The 19,857-nt window shown below is 44.5% G+C and overlaps 2 pseudogenes; both read right to left on the reverse strand.

Annotated features, from left to right (window-relative positions):
* Positions 1-8,332: 8,332 nt before the first annotated feature.
* LOC101135291 (large ribosomal subunit protein P2-like) lies at positions 8,333-8,678 on the reverse strand (annotated as a pseudogene).
* A 5,932-nt stretch (positions 8,679-14,610) lies between these two features.
* Positions 14,611-14,640, reverse strand: LOC134758638 (uncharacterized; annotated as a pseudogene).
* Between the last annotated feature and the right edge of the window lie 5,217 nt (positions 14,641-19,857).

The following is a 19,857-nucleotide window of genomic DNA, read 5'->3' on the forward strand; positions in this document are numbered from 1 at the left end:
ATACATATTCTCATAGAGACGGGGGTCTCATTATGTTGCCCAATCTGGTCTTGAACTCCTGGGCTCAAGTGATCCTCCTACCTCAGCCTCCCAAAGTGCTGGGATTACAGGCAGGAGCCATCATGTCCAGATGGGGTAAAACATTTTAATTTCCTTCAGAGGTACTTTTATCTCTCAAGTCAATGAGATTTTGGGAGTCGAGGAGGATTGTTATCCTAATATATCTGCCTGTCTTATTTTCTTTTTATTTTTAGGTGTGGAAGCATTGGGGAGGAATAAGCCAAATGTTAATGGCATTTGTGGAAGTCAATAAAAATTATGTTTGATAATTCAAGGCTTCAGCTAACATAAAGTAATGACTTAAGAACTGGAGAAACTTTAGGCCGGGTGGGGTGGCTCATGCCTGTAGTCCCAGCACTTTGGGAGGCCGAGGTGGGCTGATCACCTGAGGTCAGGAGTTTGAGACCAGCCTGGTCAACATGGCGAAACCCCATCTCCACTAAAAGTACAAACATTAGCTAGGCGTGGTGGCAGATGTCTGTAATCCCAGCTACTCAGGAGGCTGAGGCAGCGGAATCGCTTGAACCTGGGAGGTGGAGGTTGCACTGAGCCGAGATCATGCCACTACACTCCAGCCTGGGCAACAAGAGCAAGACTCCATCTCAATATATATATACACACACACGCATATATATCTATACACACACGCATATATATATACGCACACATATATACACACACACACATATATACACACACATATACACACACACACACACATATATATCTATACACACACATGCATATATATATATGCACACATATATATACACACACACACACACACACACACATATACACACACACACACACACATACCTGAACTGGAAAAATTTTAAAAGCTTGTGTTGTTCTGTTCTATCTGCATTTACTATTGTTCTTTCTACCCTTGGTTCTTTTTCCATGTAAGGTGACCCACCACAGGGGCATGACAAAAACCTCACATGGAGTATTCCCTACCCCTTTCCCTAGATATCGATTACCCCACAGTCCCTGCAGATGAAAAAAGTTTATGGCTCTTTAAGCCCAAGAAGCTAATGATTTTTCCCTTCAAACTTCCTGCCTTCTACAATTTGGCTGCAAAAGATTTCAAGCTCATGACAGAAACAGAAAACGTAGGTTTAAAATATTCACGCCTCTCTGTCTGCAGCAACCATGAATATGCATATCCAGCCAGACAGCTGCTGCCTTCTGGTTCTGGAAGGCAGGGCCTGGGCAACGCAAAGGGAAAGTGGGAGAAGTTGACCTTCCCTGGTTCTGCCCTACAACCTTGGACATCTTACTTTCTAAGCTCCTAGCTGTTGAGCCCTCATTCTTCCCCGCTAGTTATGGTTGGAGAGCTGCTTGATTTTCATGAAGTAAAATGTTTTCTCCCTGTGGTCCCATCAAAACTTCCCCATCCCAAAGCCCAGTTCCTTCACCTGGCTCCCTTTTCAATGCACCAGTCTCACCAATTTTGGGGAATTGATGACTTACTGGTTCCCTAGTAAGGGAAGTGGCTTTCCTTTGCTGCCCATGTGATAAATGAACATCTCTATAGTAGCTTATGGGGGACAATGTTGCTCGAACTGGAGGTTTCACACTGGGCATTTTAGGCCAGTGAGCAAAAAGAAAGGCTCTGCAGCAGACCAATGGGGGAGATCCTTGGAAGTACATGTTCTTCTTGCCCTCCTAAAATCATCCTTTGAAGGTAGCAGTGTGATCTGCCAGTACCCAGGGCCGGTCCAGTGTGTCTGCTGACCAAAGCCACAGAGACAGTGGGAGTTTGATGTAATGGGAGGCAGGATTTAAATGTTGTGTGCCAGGGTGCATGTGGGAGGGCATTCTGAGCCAAGGTCAATGGGATGGTATAGATTTCTGGTTAAAACAGGGCAGCAAAAGGACACTGAAACTGGGTGGAGATAGAGGTTTTAGAATGCAACCAAGGGCAAATAAGAGAATAAGGCAATTTGAAGTTTGTTTTTTCATTGTTTCCTTTTCTTTTTGTTCTTTTGTATTTATTTTTTTGTGGGTATCATAGAGTAGGCCTGAGGGCTTGAATTCACCCATGACTTTGAGAAGAGAAACCCACACCACTACTGCTATTAAAGTATCATATTTATTGAGCCCTTACCGTGTCCCAGTGGCTCATTTATTGCTTCTTGCAACTCTGCACTAAGTATCACGATCCCACGTTCATAGATGAGGAAACTGGGGTTAAAAAATAACTTTGTGAGAGGATACAAAGCTGGTAAAGTGGCAGAGACTACCGCCTTGTTCTCAACCACCACACCTTATTGTTATAAGGACTCCAGAGACTTAAGGGGGGCAGAGAGCTTTGTAGGGCTTGGACTACCTGTTATCAGCCCCACCTTTTTCAGGAAAGGTTAGAGAAAGGCCAAAAGGGTGGGGAAGCCAGTGCAGAGCTGTTCTGTCAGGAGCTGGTCCTGCCAGCAAGAATTTCACCAGCATCTTGAGCTGGCAACATTCTCTCAGGGCAAGGCTTTGCAACCAGTATCCTTGGGCCACTTTGACAAAGCAGGCTACCAGTTCACATAATATGAAGCCTCCTCAGTGCCAGAGAATGAGGAATATCAAGGTGAAAGTTATTGGAAAGGGGTCCAGATTCAGACCCCAAGAGAGGGTTCTTGAACTTGGCACAAGAAAGAATTCGGGGCAAGTTCATAGAGTAAAGTGAAAGCAAGTTTATTAAGAAAGTAAGGGCTGGGTGTCGTGGCTCATGCCTGTAATCCCAGCCCTTTGGGAGGCCAAGGCGGGTGAATCACGAGGTCAGGAGTTCGAGACCAGCCTGACCAATGTGGTGAAACCCTGTCTCTGCTAAAAAAACACAAAAATTAGTTGGGTGAGTTGGTGCACGCCTGTAGTCCCAGCTACTCAGGAGGCTGAGGCAGGAGAATCGCTTGAACCCAGGAGCCGGAGGTTGCAGTGAGCTGAGATTGCAACACAGCACTCCAGCCTGGGCAACAGAGTGAGACTCCATCTCAAAAAAAAAGAAAGAAAGTAAAGGAATAAAAGAATGGCTACTCCATAGGCAGAGCAGCCCCAAGGGCTGCTGTTTGCCCATTTTTATGGTTATTTCTTGATTATATGCCAAACAAGGGGTGGATTATTCATGAATTTTCCTGGAAAAGGGTGGGCAATTCTTGGAACTGAGGGTTCCTCCCCTTTTTAGACCACATAGGGTAACTTCTTGATGTTGCCATGGCATCTGTAAACTGTCATGGTGCTGGTGGGAGTGTCCTTTAGCATGCTAATGTATTATAATTAGTGTATAACAAGCAGTGAGGACGACCAGAGGTCACTTTCGTTGCCATCTTGGTTTTGGTGGGTTTTGGTCGGCTTCTTTCCCATGTGCTGTTTTATCAGCAAGGTCTTTGTAACCTGTATCTTGTGCTGACCTCCTATCTTATCCTGTGACTTAGAGTGCCTAACCTCCTGGGAAGGTGGCCCAGTAGGTCTTAGCCTTATTTTACCCAGCCCTTATTCAAGATGGAGTCACTCTGGTTCGAATGCCTCTGACAAAAGCCCTGGAGAGTCCGGGGTTGTCACACACCTTGTCAGTCAAGCAGAGCCTCCCGACGGATGGAAGAGTCCCAAGCCATTGAATGGCTCCAGAGGATGCTGACGTGGTGTCCTTCAGAGAGCTGGGGCAATGATAAAAGACACATACAACTGTATACTTGCAAGTGGAAAATCCATTGTGACAACAGGCTACATTTGAGTTACCAAATGCACTTGGCCACCTGGCTGGAATTTGACCTCCATGGCACGTCCGGAGAAGTCAGCTGTGGCTCCAGCCTGGGCTGCCAGTGCAAGAAAAGTGGTTCAGCGATCAAATCTTTCAAAATCAATTTAGCTCAGACTCCAAAGTCCTGGCTGGAATTGACAGCAACTTCCTCCCTGGTTTCCTTAACCATCAGATAAAAGTGCTGAGCCGTTTTAAACCCTTTTGAAGCCAAGACTCACCTTCAAGTGAAATTTTAAGGGGCGCCAGCAAAGAGATCTGACTTAATTCCAGAACTTTCCTTCCCGCTGGTCTGAATAATTAGCAGAGTTATCCCAACCTTCTGTATCTGGAGTTTATGTATAGGGCTCTGAAATAGGAAATATTAAAGTTGCCTGTGCCTAGTAGTGGAATAAACAGATTTCTACCCACCTTCTCTGTTCTATGAAATGGGGATGATGATAATGAACTCTGCTGGCTGGGTACAGGCCAATTAGTCCAAATTTGTAAAGCTGAGTCTTGTTACAGCTTTACTGCTTGTGGAGAATGGGCAGCACCTTCCTGTGACTTTGCATGTGAAACTAATTGCCCTGGAAATGTCAGGAATTTGATCTTCCATCAAATCCTCCAGCTCTCAGATCCCTTGACAATCTTGGGCTATTTGCATCTCAAGGTTAAAGGAGGCCGTGCTTTCTGGATGCTAATCAGTTGTGAAAACTTTTGATCTCCTCTTGAAAACTAAAACCTTTTGCAGCCGCCCTATTCCAAGCGTGGTGAGAGCTGAGCAGTTGAGGTGCAGACAGGCCGGCTTTATTGGAATGAGCAATGTGTTTAGAAGTTGTGAGTTTTAATTCTATTTTCCTTAGGGCTCTGTGGGATCCTGGAAAATCACTTAATATTTCTGAGTTTCTTTCCTCCCAAAACGTGATCTAAATTTTGTCATATCTCCCTGGGGTTGTGGAAGTTACCGTTATAAAACTCCAATTCATAATAGCTTGTGGATTTAAAAGACAGAAACTTATGAAACATGTTTTTGGGGGCGGGGTGGGAGAATATATGTGCCTACATATATACATGCGTACTGTTTTCCTACTGTGATATTTTAGCGATAATAAGTTCTTTGTAGTGATAAAGTCATCCTTCTAAGTCAGGCTACAAGTCAGGCTAAGCCAAATGCTGGCACTGTTAGCATTTTGGACCAGATAATTCTTTGCTGTGAGGGGCCTGCCCTGTGCATTGGAGAATGTTTAGCGGCATTCTTGGCCTCTACCTACTAGATGCCAGTAGCACTCCCAAGTTGTGACAATAAATAATGTCTTCAGAAACTGACAGATGTTCCCTGGGTTAGGGTTACCAGATTTAGCAAATAAAAATTCAAGATGCCGGGCCGGGCATGGTGGCTTACACCTGTAATCCCAGCACTTTGGGAGGCCGAGGCAGGCGGATCACGAGGTCGGGAGTTCGAGACAATCCTGACTAACACGGTGAAACCCCCGTCTCTACTAAAAATACAAAAAATTAGCTGGGCCTAGTGGCGGGCGCCTGTAGTCCCAGCTACTCTGGAGGCTGAGGCAGGAGAATGGCGTGAACCCGAGAGGCGGAGCTTGCAGTGAGCCGAAATCGTGCCACTGCACTCCAGCCTGGGCGACGGAGCGAGATTCCGTCTCAAAAAAAAAAAAAAAAAAAAAAATTCAAGACGCCTACTTAAATTTGAATTTTAGAGAAATAATGAATAATTTTTTTTTTTTTTTTTAATTTTGAGACAGAGTCTCACTCTATCTCCCAGGCTGGAGTGCAGTGACGTGATCTCCGCTCACTGCAACCTCCGCCTCCTGGGTTCAAGCGATTCTCCTGCCTCAGCCTCCCGAGTAGCTGGTATTACAGATGTGCACCACCACGCCCGGCTAATTTTTGTATTTTTAGTGGAGACGGGGTTTCAACAGGTTGGCCAGGCTGGTCTCGGACTCCTGGCCTCAAGTTATCTGGCTGCCTCCGCCTCCTGAAGTGCTGGGATTACAGGCATGAGCCACTGCGCCCAGCCTGAATAATCTTTAGTATGTGTGAATGTAACTGGGTATACTACCTATAATTTGGCAACCTACTTGGGGGTGCAAAATCTCCTCACAGTTAAGAGCCACTCCTCTTTTTTTTTTTTTTTTTTTTGAGACGGAGTCTCTCTGTCGCCCATGCTGGAGTGCAGTGGCGCGATCTCGGCTCACTGCAAGCTCCGCCTCCCAGGTTCACGCCATTCTCCTGCCTCAGCTTCCGGAGTAGCTGGGACTACAGGCACCCGCCACCACGCCTAATTAATTTTTTGTATTTTTAGTAGAGACAGGGTTTCACCGTGTTAGCCAGGATGGTCTCGATCTCCTGACCTCGTGATCCACCCGCCTCAGCCTCCCAAAGTGCTGGGATTACAGGCGTGAGCCACCGCGCCCGGCCAAGAGCCACACTTCTATATTTCTATATCTATATCTATCTATCTATATCTATCTCTGTGTATGTGTGTGTGTGTGTGTGTGTGTGTATATAATTTTTTTTTTTTTTTTTTTTTTTTTTTTTAGTAGAGACAGGGTTTCACCATTTTGGCCAAGCTTGTTTTGAACTCCTGACCCCAAGTGATCTGCCTGCCTTGGTCTCCCAAAGTGCTGGAATTACATGCATGAGCCACTGTGCCTGGCCAGAGCCACTCTTCTAAATAAAGTTTAGCGTTTATCAGTGAACTCACATCAGCATTCACCGCATCCTTCCCTTATTTCTGCCCCACTTTTATTTCTTTCCTACCTTTCTCCCCTACTTCAGCCTTCAAGATAGAGGATAAATAAATTCCATGTGGGCCTCACCACAAATTGCTATGAGCCTTAGGCATGAAGGGAGGTAGAAGTACATGTTACATATCTATAATACTATGATTAAATGGGAATCGGTTGCAAAATAAAAACAGCTAAGGCGATTGTTTTAGTGCATTTTGTGTTGCTACAGCAGAATACCACTGACTGGATAATTTATAAAGAAATTTCTCCATGGGGTGGCTCACACCTGTAGTCCCAGCACTTTGGGAGGCTGAGAGGGGTGGATCACTTGAGCCCAGGAGTTTGAGACCAACCTGGGCAACATGGCGAAACACCCTCTCTACAAAAAAATACAAAAATTAGGTGGACATGATGGTGCACGCCTGTATTCCCAGCTGCTCAGGAGGCTGAGGCGGGCAGATCAGTTGAGCCCAGGAGGTTGAGGCTGCAGTGAGCCATGATTGCCCCACTGCATTATTCCAGCCTGGGTGACAGAAGGAGACCCTGTCTCGGCAAAACAAAAAAAACAAAACAAAAAAAATTCTCTCAGTTCTGAAGGCTGGGAAGTCTAATAGCAATGAGGTTCGTCTTGTGGCATCATTCCATGGCATGTGGCAGAAGAGCAAGAGAGGGAGGGAGAGGGGAAGAAGGGGGAGGAAGGGAGGGAGATGATAGGGAGAGAGACATGGGGGGAAGGGGCTAAACTCATCCTTTTATCAGGAAACCACTCCCACAATATCAGCATTAATTCATTAATGAGGGGCTCTCATGATCTAATTACCTCTAAGTTCCCACCTGTCAACACTGCTGCACTAGGCATTTAGTTTCCAAAACATGAGCTTTGAGGGACACATTCAAACCATAGCAGCAATTCAAAATGATGCCTCTTGGGTGGGAATGGTGGCTTACGCCTGTAATCCTAGCACTTTGGGTGGCCGAGGCAGGCAGATGGCTTGAGGTCAAGAGTTTGAGACCAGCCTGGCCAACATTGGTGAAACCCCGTCTCTACAAAAAAATGCAAAAATTAGCTGGGCATGGTGGTGCATGCCTATAATCGCAGCTACTTGGGAGGCTGAGGCATGAGAATCACTTGAACCTGGGAGGCAGAGGTTGCAGTGAGCTGAGAGTGCCCCACTGCACTCTAGCTTGGGCGACAAAAACAAAAAACAACAACAAAAAAACACCTCTCTAAGCAGAATCCTTTCATGAATAGTAGAGAAGCCAATGAGATAGGCCTTGAAGCTTGCTTCCAAGGTCTCCATGGATCCTTTGAAAGTCAAGCCCATAAGTTACCATAATATTCTTTTTGCCATTTAATAAATGCTTTTTGAACAAGATTGTGTTAACCAGGTGCTGCATGACATGAAAGAGGAAAAGGCACAGTTTATGCCTGTGAAGAAGAAGCAGGTTGTACTTCCATAGAGAGGCGCTTGCCAATAACAGCTGGCATGGTCCCAGGGCCTAGTCAGGGTGCAGATGATAAGCAAAAAAAGAAATAGGTAGCATGGGCAGGGCAGCTGTCCAGGAAGCCTTTTTTCTTTTTTTTTGAGACGGAGTCTCCCTCCGTCTCCCAGGCTGGAGTGCAATGGCGTGATCTCGGCTCACTGCAACCTCTACCTCCCAGGTTCAAACAATTCTCCCCACTCAGCCTCCTGAGTAGCTGGGATTACAGGTGCCCACTATATGCTGGGCTAATTTTTTTTTTTTTTTAACTTGAGAGATGTGTAAAAGGCTTTATTTGGAGGGGAGCAGGAGTTTAATCAAAGAGGCCAAATCCCATGTCATCGTTTTACTCTTCAGACTCCTCTTTCTCATCTTTCTTCTCCTCTGCTGCAGCGGGGGGTGGAACCAGCTGCAGGGGCTGCAGAGCCTGGGGCAGCAGAGACAGCCACAGCCCCACCAGCAGGTACATTGGCAAGCTTGCTAATACTCTTGGCAATGACGTCTTCAATGTTTTTTCCATTCAGCTCACTAATAACCTTGTTGAGCCGGTCGTTGTCCGTCTCGATGCCCACGCTGTCCAGGATCTTCTTGATGTCCTTGTTGCTGGGGGAGGGGTTACCCCCGAGGGCAGCCAGCAAGTAGGAGGCGATGTATTGCATTGGGGCGGTGGTGGAGAGTCCTCACGTGTGTGACCTCGGCAGAGTCTGGGAGGAAAAGCAATATTTGTATTTTTAGTAGAAATGGGGTTTCACCGTGTTGGCTAGGCTGGTCTCGAACTCCTGACCTCAGGTGATCTGCCCACCTTGGCCTCCCAAAGTGCTGGGATTACAGGTGTGAGCCACCATGCCAGGCCCAGGAAGCCTTTACTTTATTTTTATTATTTTTTTTTCTGAGATGGAGCTTCACTGTGTTGCCCTGGCTGGAGTGCAATGGAGCAAACTCGGCTCACTGCAACCTCTGCCTTCCCGGGTTCAAGCGATTCTCCTGCCTCAGCTTCCCGAGTAGCTGGGATTACAGGCACGTGCCACCACACCCGGCTAACTTTTGTATTTTTAGTAGAGATGGAGTTTCACCATGTTGCCCAGACTGGTCTTGAACCCCTGACCTCGTGATCCACCTGCCTCGGCCTCCCAAAGTGCTGGGATTACAGGTGTGAGCCACCGCGCCCGGCAGGAAGCCTTTTTAGAGGAGGCAAGATGGAAGAGTTTAGGGTGAGAGTAAATAAAGCTGGCTGGAGACATGCCAGGTGCCTCTGAGAACTAGCAATTTGGTGCTCAGTGTAGGTTAATAACGTGGTGATACTCTAAATTGATAGTCCTTAGATACTTGTCAATGTTAGTTTAGAGGAGAAGTGGTGCATGCATGGAGAAGGATGGAGGAGGAGGCTAGCTTTTGTCAATCTTTAGTTTCTCCTTTATTATTCCCAATTATTTATTTAATTTTTTAAGAGACAGAGTCTCATTCTGTCACCCAGGCTAGAGTGCATTGGAGCGATCACAGCTTGAGCTATGATCACTGTAAACTCAAGCTCCTGGGATCAAGCAGTCCTCAGCTTCCCAAGTAGCTATGACTACTGGCATGTGCCACTATTTCCAGCTAATTTTTAAAATTTTTTGTAGAGACGGTGTCTCACGATGTTTCTGAGGCTGGTCTCAAACTCCTGGCCTCAAGCGATCCTCCCACCTCAGCCTCTCAAAGTGTTGGGATTACAGGTGTGAGCCACTGCTTCTGGCCCCCAATAATGTATTGTTGTTCCACTCTCCAAAGAAAAAGTTCATCAGACTAGCTGCTTAGTGACTCTGTGTTGGTACTGGGCCTGCTCCTTGAGGCAACTCTTCTTCCTCACTCCTTCTGCAACAACTTTATTCCATATTTTATTCAATTCCATACAGAGCTTTCCCTGAGACAAGTTCTCCACTTCCTCATGTTTGTCATGTGTTTCAGGGCCCCTTACAGATTGGTACCCCCATCAATTGCCCAACAAGGCCCCTTCCTAATCCAGCTTTAACCCTATTAGGATGTTATTGACATATACATTGTGACTAAAATGTTTCTATGTATAATTTACTCTTTGTAAGGGACCTTACCACATATTCTATGAGGGGCCACCTCTGGGGGTGGCGGAAGAGGCAGGACATAGTCATGCCCTGGAAGGAGCGTTAGATTGGGCAGCAGGAGGCTTGTTTTGAGCTGTGGCTTTACAACTAACTTGCTGCATGATCCCGTGTTAAGTCACAGTCTCGACCTGGCCCTTCATTTCTTCCTCTAACTATGAAATATTGGGCTAGAACCAGGGTGGCAAAACAGGTTTTGTCTTATGTGCTGATCCCAAACTGTTGGTAACAGCTTACTCTACTGATTCATAGAGAAAACCTTTTAGGCCACATCTGGGCTCTGGAAGAAAGAGTGATCAATTAGCAGTTTCTACAATGAGTAAAGAAAGGGGGTAGTGATGGTGGTGATAGCATGAGTGCCTTATTTTTCGATTCCCTTGGTTGAATACGCGCTAAGAAATTCCATTCGGAATTCTGTAAACATGATGTGAATATCGGTTAAACATTCCCAGAGAGTTTCTCTACTTAAAATTAGAATTCTGTAGACTTCACTAAATGATACCTAGGTTATTTAGAGCAGGAAAATAGCTATAATTCTTTGCTTCATGAGAATGGCTTTGCTTCTGGCCAGCCTCATTAGGATCTACACATTTGCAGTTTTTCTACATGTGGGGAATTCTTACACTGATAGATTCACACTATCACTAAGTCCTTCTTGTGACCAATAGCACACGTTAAACATTTTGATTATAAAATAAGATGACATGACCAAAAATAAAGCACAAGGAAACAAAAAGCTGAACACTGTAAACCACATTAAAATGAAAAGTTAAAAGAAAAACCATAGGCTGGATGAAAATATTTGCAAATATTTACCTAAAAAGTACTTAAAAGATAAAGTACTCCTAAAATCAACAAGAAACATACAAACACTGGCCAGGCACGGTGGCTCACGCCTGTAATCCCAGCACTTTGGGAGGCTGAGGCGGGTGAATCACCTGAGGTCGGGAGTTCAAGACCACCCTGACCAATATGGAGAAATCCCATCTCTACTGAAAATACAAAATTAGCCAGGCATGGTGGCACATGCCTGTAATCCCAGCTACTCAGGAGGCAGAGGCAGGAGAATCGCTTGAACCCGAGAAGTGGAGGTTGCGGTGAGCCGAGATGGCGCCACTGCACTCCAGCCTGGACAACAAGAGCAAGACTCCTTCTCAGAAAAAAGAAAAGAAAAGAAAATAAACATAGAAACAGCTCTGTAGAAAGACAGCAAAGAATATGAATAGGCAACTCAAAAAAGAAAAAATGTAAGCCCCATTAGATAGGAAAAATATGAAAGATTAAATCTTTTTAATAAAGAAATGTAAAATGAAGCAAGATACTATTTCTCTGTATCATATTGTATCAAATTTTTTTTTCTTCTCCTCCTCCTCCCCCTCCTTCATATACTGGCAAATATTTTTCAATGTCGACATAGAAGTAAGGCAGAAAAGGGCATAAATTAGTGCAGTCATTTTTGGGGAAAACTTGGAATCATCTATAAACACTTTAAGTGCATATCCTTTGACCCAGTGTAACCATCTGATGGGTTCTTCCTGCCTGCTGCACAAATAAAGACCATGGCATTGCAGTAAAGAAAGAATTTTATTGATGGGAGGCTGGCCACACCATATGGGAGATGGAGTTATTACTCAAATCAATCTTCCCGAAAACTCCAGGATTGGGGTTTTTAAGGAGAATTTGGTGGGTAAGGGGTCAGAAAGTGGGGAGTGCTGATTGGCCGGGTTGGAGATGAAATCATAGGGAGTCAAAGCTGACCTCTTTTGCTGAGTCAGTTCCTAGGTGGGGGCCACAAGACCGGATGAGGTAGTTTATCTATGTGGGTGGTGCCAGCTGATCCACTGAGTGCAGAATATGCAAAATATCTCAAGCACTGATATTAAGCTTTACAAAAGTGATATTATCCCCGGGAGCGATTTGGGGAGGTTCAGAATCTTGCAACCTTCAGCTGAATGACTCCTAAGCCATAATTTCTAATCTTGTAGCTAATTGTTAGTTATGTGAAGGGTGTCTATTCCTCAGGCAAGAAGCGGTTTGTTTTGGGAAAGAGTTTTATTGTCTTTGTTTTAGAGTTAAACTATAAAGTAATTTCCTCTCAAAGTTAGTGCACCCTATGCCCAGGAATGAGCAAAGATAGCTTGCAGGTTAGAAGCAAGATAGATTCAGTTAGGTCAGGTCCCTTTCACCGTGATAATTTTCTCAGTTATAATTTTTGCAAGGGCAGTTTCACTAGCACCTTATGTTTAAATTTTTATCTTAAAAATATTAGTGAAAGTGTGTAAAGATATATATATACACACACACAAACAACAATCTCTCAGATATTTATTGCAATAATTTTATTTTATTTATTAATTATTATTATTATTTTTTGAGATGGAGTCTTGCTCTGTCACCTAGGCTGGAGTGCAGTGGCATGGTCTCAGCTCACTGCAAGCTCTGCCTCCTGGGTTCAAGCGATTCTCCTGCCTCAGCCTCCTGTGTAGCTAGGATTACAGGTGTGCGCCACCACGCTGGCTAATTTTTGTATTTTTAGTAGAGACGGGGTTTCTCCATGTTGGTCAGGCTCGTCTCAAACTCCTGACCTCGTGATCCACCCACTTTGGCCTCCCAAAGTGCTGGGATTACAAGCATGAGCCACCGTGCCCGGCTATTTTTATTATTATTATTTTTTAAGAGAGGGTCTCACCCTGTTGCCCAGGATGGAATGCAGTGGCATGAACAAGGCTGACTACAGCCTTGACCTCCTGGGCTCAAGGGATCCTCCTGCTTCAGCCTCCCCTGTAGCTGGGACCACAGGTGTGCACCTCCACATCTGGCTAATTTTTCTGTTCTTTGTAGAAACAGGGTCTCACTTTGTTGCCTGGGTTGGTCTCAAATTCCTGGGCTCAAATGATCCTCTTGCTTCAACCTCCCAAAGTGTTGGGACTACAGGTGTGAGCCACTGTACCTGACCATGGCCCTTTTAAAATTTTAATGTTTAACTTTTTGTTATAAAGAGCAAATATAAAAGTATATTTGAGAAAAAATAAAAATATTTTAAGAAATAATATATATCACAATTTCAGAAAACACGATTAGGGCCAACAGAAACATGTAATAGCTGTACTTTTATAAACCAAATAATTTTTTTGTTGTTGTTTTGAGATGATGTCCTGCTCTGTCACGCAGGCTGGAGTGCAGTGGTACAATCTCGGCTCAGTGCAGCCTTCACCTCCCAGGTTTAAGCGATTCTCCTGCCTCATCTTCCCGAGTAGCTGGGATTATAGTTGTGTGCCACCACACCCGGCTAATTTTTGTGTTTTTAGTAGAGATGGGGTTTCACCATGTTACCCAGGTTGGTCTTGAACTCCTGACCTCAAGTGATCCACCTGCTTTGTCCTCCCAAAGTGCTGGGATTACAGGTGTGAGCCACTGCGCCCGGCCCAAATATAACTTTTTAAATGTTTCATTTATTTAAATTGCGGTGAGCCGAGATCACGCCATTGCACTCCAGTCTGGGAGTGCAATGACTCTGGTATTGTCAGTCTTTTTAATTGTAGCCATTCTAAGGATTGTTTAATGGTATCTCATTGTGGTTAAATTTGTGCTTCCTGAATTATTATTATTATTTTTGAATTTTGTTTTATTTTCAGTTCTAGGATACATGTGCAGGACGTACAGGTTTGTTACATAGTTAAATGTGTGCCATGGTGGTTTGCTGCACCTATCGACCCATCACCTAGATGTTAAGCCCCACATGCATTAGCTATTTTTCCTGATGCTGTCCCTCCCCCTCACCTCAAAAGGCCCCAGTGTGTGTTGTTTCTCTCCCTGTGTCCATGTGTTTTCATTGTTCGGTTCCCACTTATAAGTGAGAACATACAGTGTTTGGCTTTCTGTTCCTGTGTTAATTTGCTGAGGATAATGGCTTCCAGCTCCATCCATGTCCCTGCAAAGGACATGAGCTCGTTCTTTTTTATGGCTGCATAGCATTCCATGGTGTATATATACCACATTTTCTTTGTCCAGTCTATCATTGATGGGCATTTGGGTTGATTCCATGTTCTTTAATTATTAATAATGACGAGGCCAGGCAAGGTGACTCATGCCTGTAATCCCAGCATTTTGGGAAGCTGAGGTGGGTGGATCACTTGAGGTCAGGAGTTCTAGACCACCTTGGCCAACATGGTGAAACCCCATCTCTACTAAAAAAATACAAAAAATTAGCCAGGTGTGGTGGCGTGTGCTGGTAGTCCCAGCTATTTGGGAGGCTGAGGCTTGAGAATTGCCTGAACCTGAGAGGTTGCAGTGAGATAAGATCATCCTACTGCATTCCAGGCAGGGTGACAGAGTGTGACTCTGTCTCAAAAAAAAAAAAAAAAAAAAAAGAGTATCTTTTTGTGTGCTTGTTATCTGTATATCTGTTTTGGTAAAATATCTGTTCAAATATTTTGCTTGCTTTATAATTGTTTTCTTTTTAAAATTTTTATATTTTTAGACAAATTCTAAAAGAGCTGTAACACTGTTTGTTTTCATTATTGAGTTATAAGTATCCTTTATATATTCTAATTAAAATGCTTTGTCAGATACCTATTTGCTGACATCGTCTCCCAGACTGGGTCTTGCCTTTTCATTTTCTTAACAGTGTTTTTTGTAGAGCAATATGTTTTAAATTTTGTTGAAATTCAATTTATTGAATTTATGGGTCTTTTTTTTTTTTTTTTTTTTGAGGTGGAGTCTCACTCTGTTACCCAGGCTGGAGTGCAGTGGTGTGATCTCCACTCACTGCAAGCTCTTCCTCCTGGATTCTCACCATTCTCCTGCCTCAGCCTCACTAGTAGCTGGGACTGCAGGCACCCGCCACCACGCCCAGCTAATTTTTGTATTTTTAGTAGAGACGGGGTTTCACCATGTTAGCCAGGATCGTCTCCATCTCCTGACCTTGTGATCCGCCCGCCTCGGCCTCCCAAAGTGCTGGGATTATAGGCGTGAGCCACCACCCCAGCCGAATTTATGGGTCTTATTCATTTATTTATTATTATTATTTTTAGGCTCATTCTCCCTTTAAATAAGGCTCTCTGGATGTTATTTTTAAAATGTTGGGGCCGGGCATAGTGGCTCACTCCTGTAATCCTAGCCCTTTGGGAGGCCAAGGTAGGTGGATTGCTTGAGCTCACAAGTTTGAGACTAGCTTGGGCAATATGGTGAAACCCCATCTCTACTAAAATACAAAAAAAATTAGCCGGAGGTGGCCACGTGTGCCTGTAATTCCAGCTACTTGGGAGGTTGAGACAGGAGAATCACTTGAACCTGGGAGGCAGAGGTTGCAGTGAGCCGCCATCGTGCTATTGCACTCCAGCCTGAGTGACAGAGCGAGACTCTGTCTCAAAAAAAAAAGTTGGCCAGGTGCAGTTGCTCATGCCTGTAATTCCAGCATTTTGGGAAGCTGACGTGGGCAGATTGCTTGAGCTAGGGAGTTTGAGACCAGTCTGGGCAACATAGGGAGACCCCATCTCTACAAAAAAAAAATACAAAAATTAGCCAGGCATCGTGGCGTGTGCCTGTGGGCCCAGCTACTCATGAAGCTGAGGTGAGAGAATCGCTTGAGCCCAGAAGGTCAAGGCTGCCGTGAGCTGTGATCACACCACTGTACTCCAGTCTGGGTGAGAGTGCAGAATCCTGTCTTTAAAAAAAAAAAAAATGTTTACCTCTCCCAAAGTGTATTCGTCAGAGTTTTCCAGGGAGACAGAACCAATAGGATATGTGCATAGATAGATAGATAGATAGATAGATAGATAGATAGATAGATAGATGTAGATATAGATGTAGATATATGAGAAGAGATTTATTAAGGGAATTGGATCCATAATTATGGAGGCCAAGAAGTCCCTTGATTGGCCATCTGTAAGCTAGAGACCCTGGGAAACTAGTAGTGTGACTCAAGTCAAGTCTGAAAGTCTCAACCAGGGTTGAAATAAGTTGTTGGTGTCACTCTCAGTCTGAGACCGAAGGCCTGAGAATCCATGCGGGGGTGAAAGGTCTGCTGATATAGGTTCCATAGTCCAAAGGCCAGAGAGCCTGGAGTTCTGATGTCCAAGGGCAGGAGAGGAAGAGTGCCCCAACTATAGGACAGAGATAAGTGAATTCCCCTTTCTTCTGCCTTTTTTCTTTCTTTCTTTTTTTTTTTTTGAGAGGGAGTTTTGCTCTTGTTGCCCAGGCTGGAGTGCAATGGCATGATCTCGGCTCATCGCAACCTCTGCCTCCTGGATTCAAGCAAATCTCCTGCCTCAGCCTCCCAAGTAGCTGGGATTACAGGCAGGCGCCACCACGCCTGGCTAATTTTGTATTTTTAGTAGAGACAGGGTTTCTCCATGTTGGTCAGGCTGGTCTCAAACTCCCAACCTCAGGTGATCTGCCTGCCTTGGCCTCCCAAAGTGCTGGGATTACAGGCGTTAGCCACCGCGCCTGGCCTGCCTTTCTGTTCTATCAGAGCCCCAGATGATTGGATGGTGCCCAACCACCCTGAGGTCAAATATTTCCCACTCAGTTGACAGACTCCTGTGCCAGTGTTCCCTGGGAACACCTTCATAGACACATCCAGAAATAATGCTTTACCAGCTCTCTAAATATTCCTTAATCCAGTTCATCTGATACCTAAAATTGAAAATCATACAGTCTCTTATGTTTTTTTGTTGTTGTTGCGTTTTCTTTGAGATGGAGTCTCGCACTGTTGCCTGGGCTGGTGTGCAGTGGCACGATCTCAGCTCACTGCAACCTCTGCCTCCCGGGTTCACATGATTCTCCTGCCTCAGCCTCCCGAGTAGCTGGGACTACAGGCGCACGCCACCACGTCCGGCTAATTTTTAGTAGAGACGGGGGTTTCACTATGTTGGCCAGGCTGGTCTTGAACTCCTGACTTCATGATCTGCCTGCCTCGGCCTCCTAAAGTGCTGGGATTACAGGCATAAGCCACTGTGCCCTGCCGTTTTTTGGGGTTTATTTGAGACGGAGTTGTGCTCTGTTGCCCAGGCTGGAGTGCAGTGGTATAATCTTGTCTCACTGCAACCTCTGCTTCTGGGTTCAAGCAATTCTTCTGCCTGAGCCTCCCGAGTAGCTGGCATTACAGGTTCATGTCACCACTCCCAGCTAATTTTTGTATTTTTAATGGAGACCAGGTTTCACCTCATTGGCCAGGCTGGTCTCGAACTCCTGACCTCAGATGATCCGCATGCCTCAGCCTCCAAAAGTTCTGGGATTACAGGTGTGAGCCACTGCACCCGGCCTGTTTTATTCTAAAAGTTTTATAGTTTTGGTTCTTTATGTTTAATTTTGAGGTTTTTTTTTTTGTATATGGTATAAAAATAAGGGTGAGGTTTATTCTGTGTGTGAAATGTTGAAAAGATTATTTTTTCCCCATTGAATTGCTTTAACACCTTACTATAAATGAACTTAGCAAGTATGTGTGAATCTGCTTTTTGGATTCTTTATTTTGTTCTGCTGATCCAATAGCATGTCTTTTCACCAATATCACATTTTCTTGTTTAAGATAGTTTTTTATGATAACTCCTGAAGTCAAGTAGTATAAGTTTCCATAATTTGTTCTTCTTTTTCAAAATTATTTTGCATATCCTTCATATTTCTCTATATATTTTAAAATAACCTTGTCATTTTATATAAAGAAACCCACTTGGGGCCAGGCACGGTGGCTCATGTTTTTAATCCCAGCCCTTTGGGAGGTCGAGGCAGGTGGATCACCTGAGGTCAGAAGTTCGAGACCAGCTTGGTCAACATGGCGAAACCCTGTCCCTACTAAAAATATAAAAATTGGCCAGGCGTGGTGGCAGGCACCTGTAACCCCAGCTACTCAGGAGACTGAGACAGGCCAATCGCTTGAACCCAGGAGACGGAGGTTGCAGTGAGCCAAGATCATGCCACTGCACTCCAGCCTGGGTGACAAAGCAAGACTCTATCTCAAAAAAAAAAAAAAAAGAAATCTACTTGGATTTTTTAAATGCCTTAGAGACAAGGCATACCAATTTATTTAATGCATATACACAGGCATCTTCAGAATGAAGGTCCACCCCACTTGGATTTTTATATTTTGAGGTGGAGTTTTGGTCTTGTTGTCCAGGCTGAAGTGCAGTGGCATGATCTCGGCTCACTGCAACCTCCGCCTACCAGGTTCAAGTGATTCTCCTGCCTCAGCCTCCCAAGTAGGTGGGGTTACAGGCGCACGCCACCACGCCCAGCTAATTTTTGTGGGCCAAGATTGCACCACTGCACTCCAGCCTGGGCGACAGTGCGAGACTCCATCTCAAAAAAAAAAAAAAAAAAAGAAATGTAAATGTATGACCTTGATGAGGGAAGAAATGAAATCAGGAATTGCTCAACAGAGCAAAGTTAACGGCCCAGAGGGATTAAACCCATAGCTTTGACCTCAGCATCACAGTATTGAAAACAGGTGCTTCTTAGCTTGCTTCAAGTAAAATTTGTTTGGTCAAAATTATATGCACAGTTTTGCATAATACAAAAAGAAAACGTTGATCTCTATTGACCGTGATTAGTGGAACACATCTAAAATTGACTGACCCCCTAAGAGGGCAAATATGTGAGATAATCCCATTATTCCCTTGCATCTCCCTCCTTACCACGGCAGAAACCATTAATGGATCACAGCACTGTTTCTCGAAGAATGTGTATACAGGTACTGTTTTTGTTTCTTTTCTTAGGCACTGTTTTTTGATGAGTGGTGGCCCTGGGTGAACTCAGTCTGCCTTTCTTGAAGTAGAGAGAATTCCTCTATCTGTGATTATGGGGTTGAGATAACTTGCAAAATACTTTTATGCTAAACTGTCAACCTTTGCATTCCGTTTACCTGAGTCTACTGGGCCAAGGATTTTCCATTTGTTTTTGCTACTCCAAGTCTATGGACAACTTTTTAAAAATTTTTTTTTCAGAGACAGAGTTTTACTCCATCACCCTGGAGTACAGTGATGTGATCTTGGCTCACTGCAAGCCCTGCCTCTTGTGTTTAAGCGATTATCCTGCCTCAGCCTCCCTAGTAGCTGGTACTACAGCAGCGCGCCACTAGGCTCGGGTAATTTTTGTATTTTTAGTAGACATGGGATTTCGCCATGTTGGCCAGGGTGGTCTCAAACCCCTGACTGACTACAAGTGATCCGCCCGCCTTGGCCTCCCAAAGTGCTGGGATTACAGGAGTGGGCCACTGCGCCCAGCCAACAACTTTTGGATTTGTACAAGAAAGTGTTTTGGTTAAGAAGTCTCCCATATTGATTCTAACTCATCTCAGATTGGGGATTAAATCCAAATCAGTGCAATAGGGGCTTTAAATAGGGTATAATAACTAAGTTGTGAAGGTTTTAAGTTCAGGTAGAAACCCTGATCCCACCTCCTATGGTGAAGCCTAAGGCCTTAGGCCTTTTGCTGTCTTGTAGGTGCAGCTGAGAGTGTATCCATTGTACTATCAGCCCTGATGCTAAACCCACATCAACATAACCTATAGTGAATTTACCCTCAACTCAAAGGGGATACATTCTGAAGTTCTCTGAAAGCCAGTATTTATAATTACAAGAGTGGTTACAACCAAATTAATGTTGATGTTAATTCCTTGCTTTTGTCTCTCATTTTCCAGTCCAAATAACTTTATATCATCTATATCAATTATTCAATATTATATTACTTATTCACTATAATAGATGGGACTGAAATTCCCCTTCTCGCT

The sequence above is a fragment of the Gorilla gorilla genome, chromosome 4 (genome assembly GCF_029281585.2).
Source record: "Gorilla gorilla gorilla isolate KB3781 chromosome 4, NHGRI_mGorGor1-v2.1_pri, whole genome shotgun sequence".
Lineage (NCBI taxonomy): Eukaryota > Metazoa > Chordata > Mammalia > Primates > Hominidae > Gorilla > Gorilla gorilla.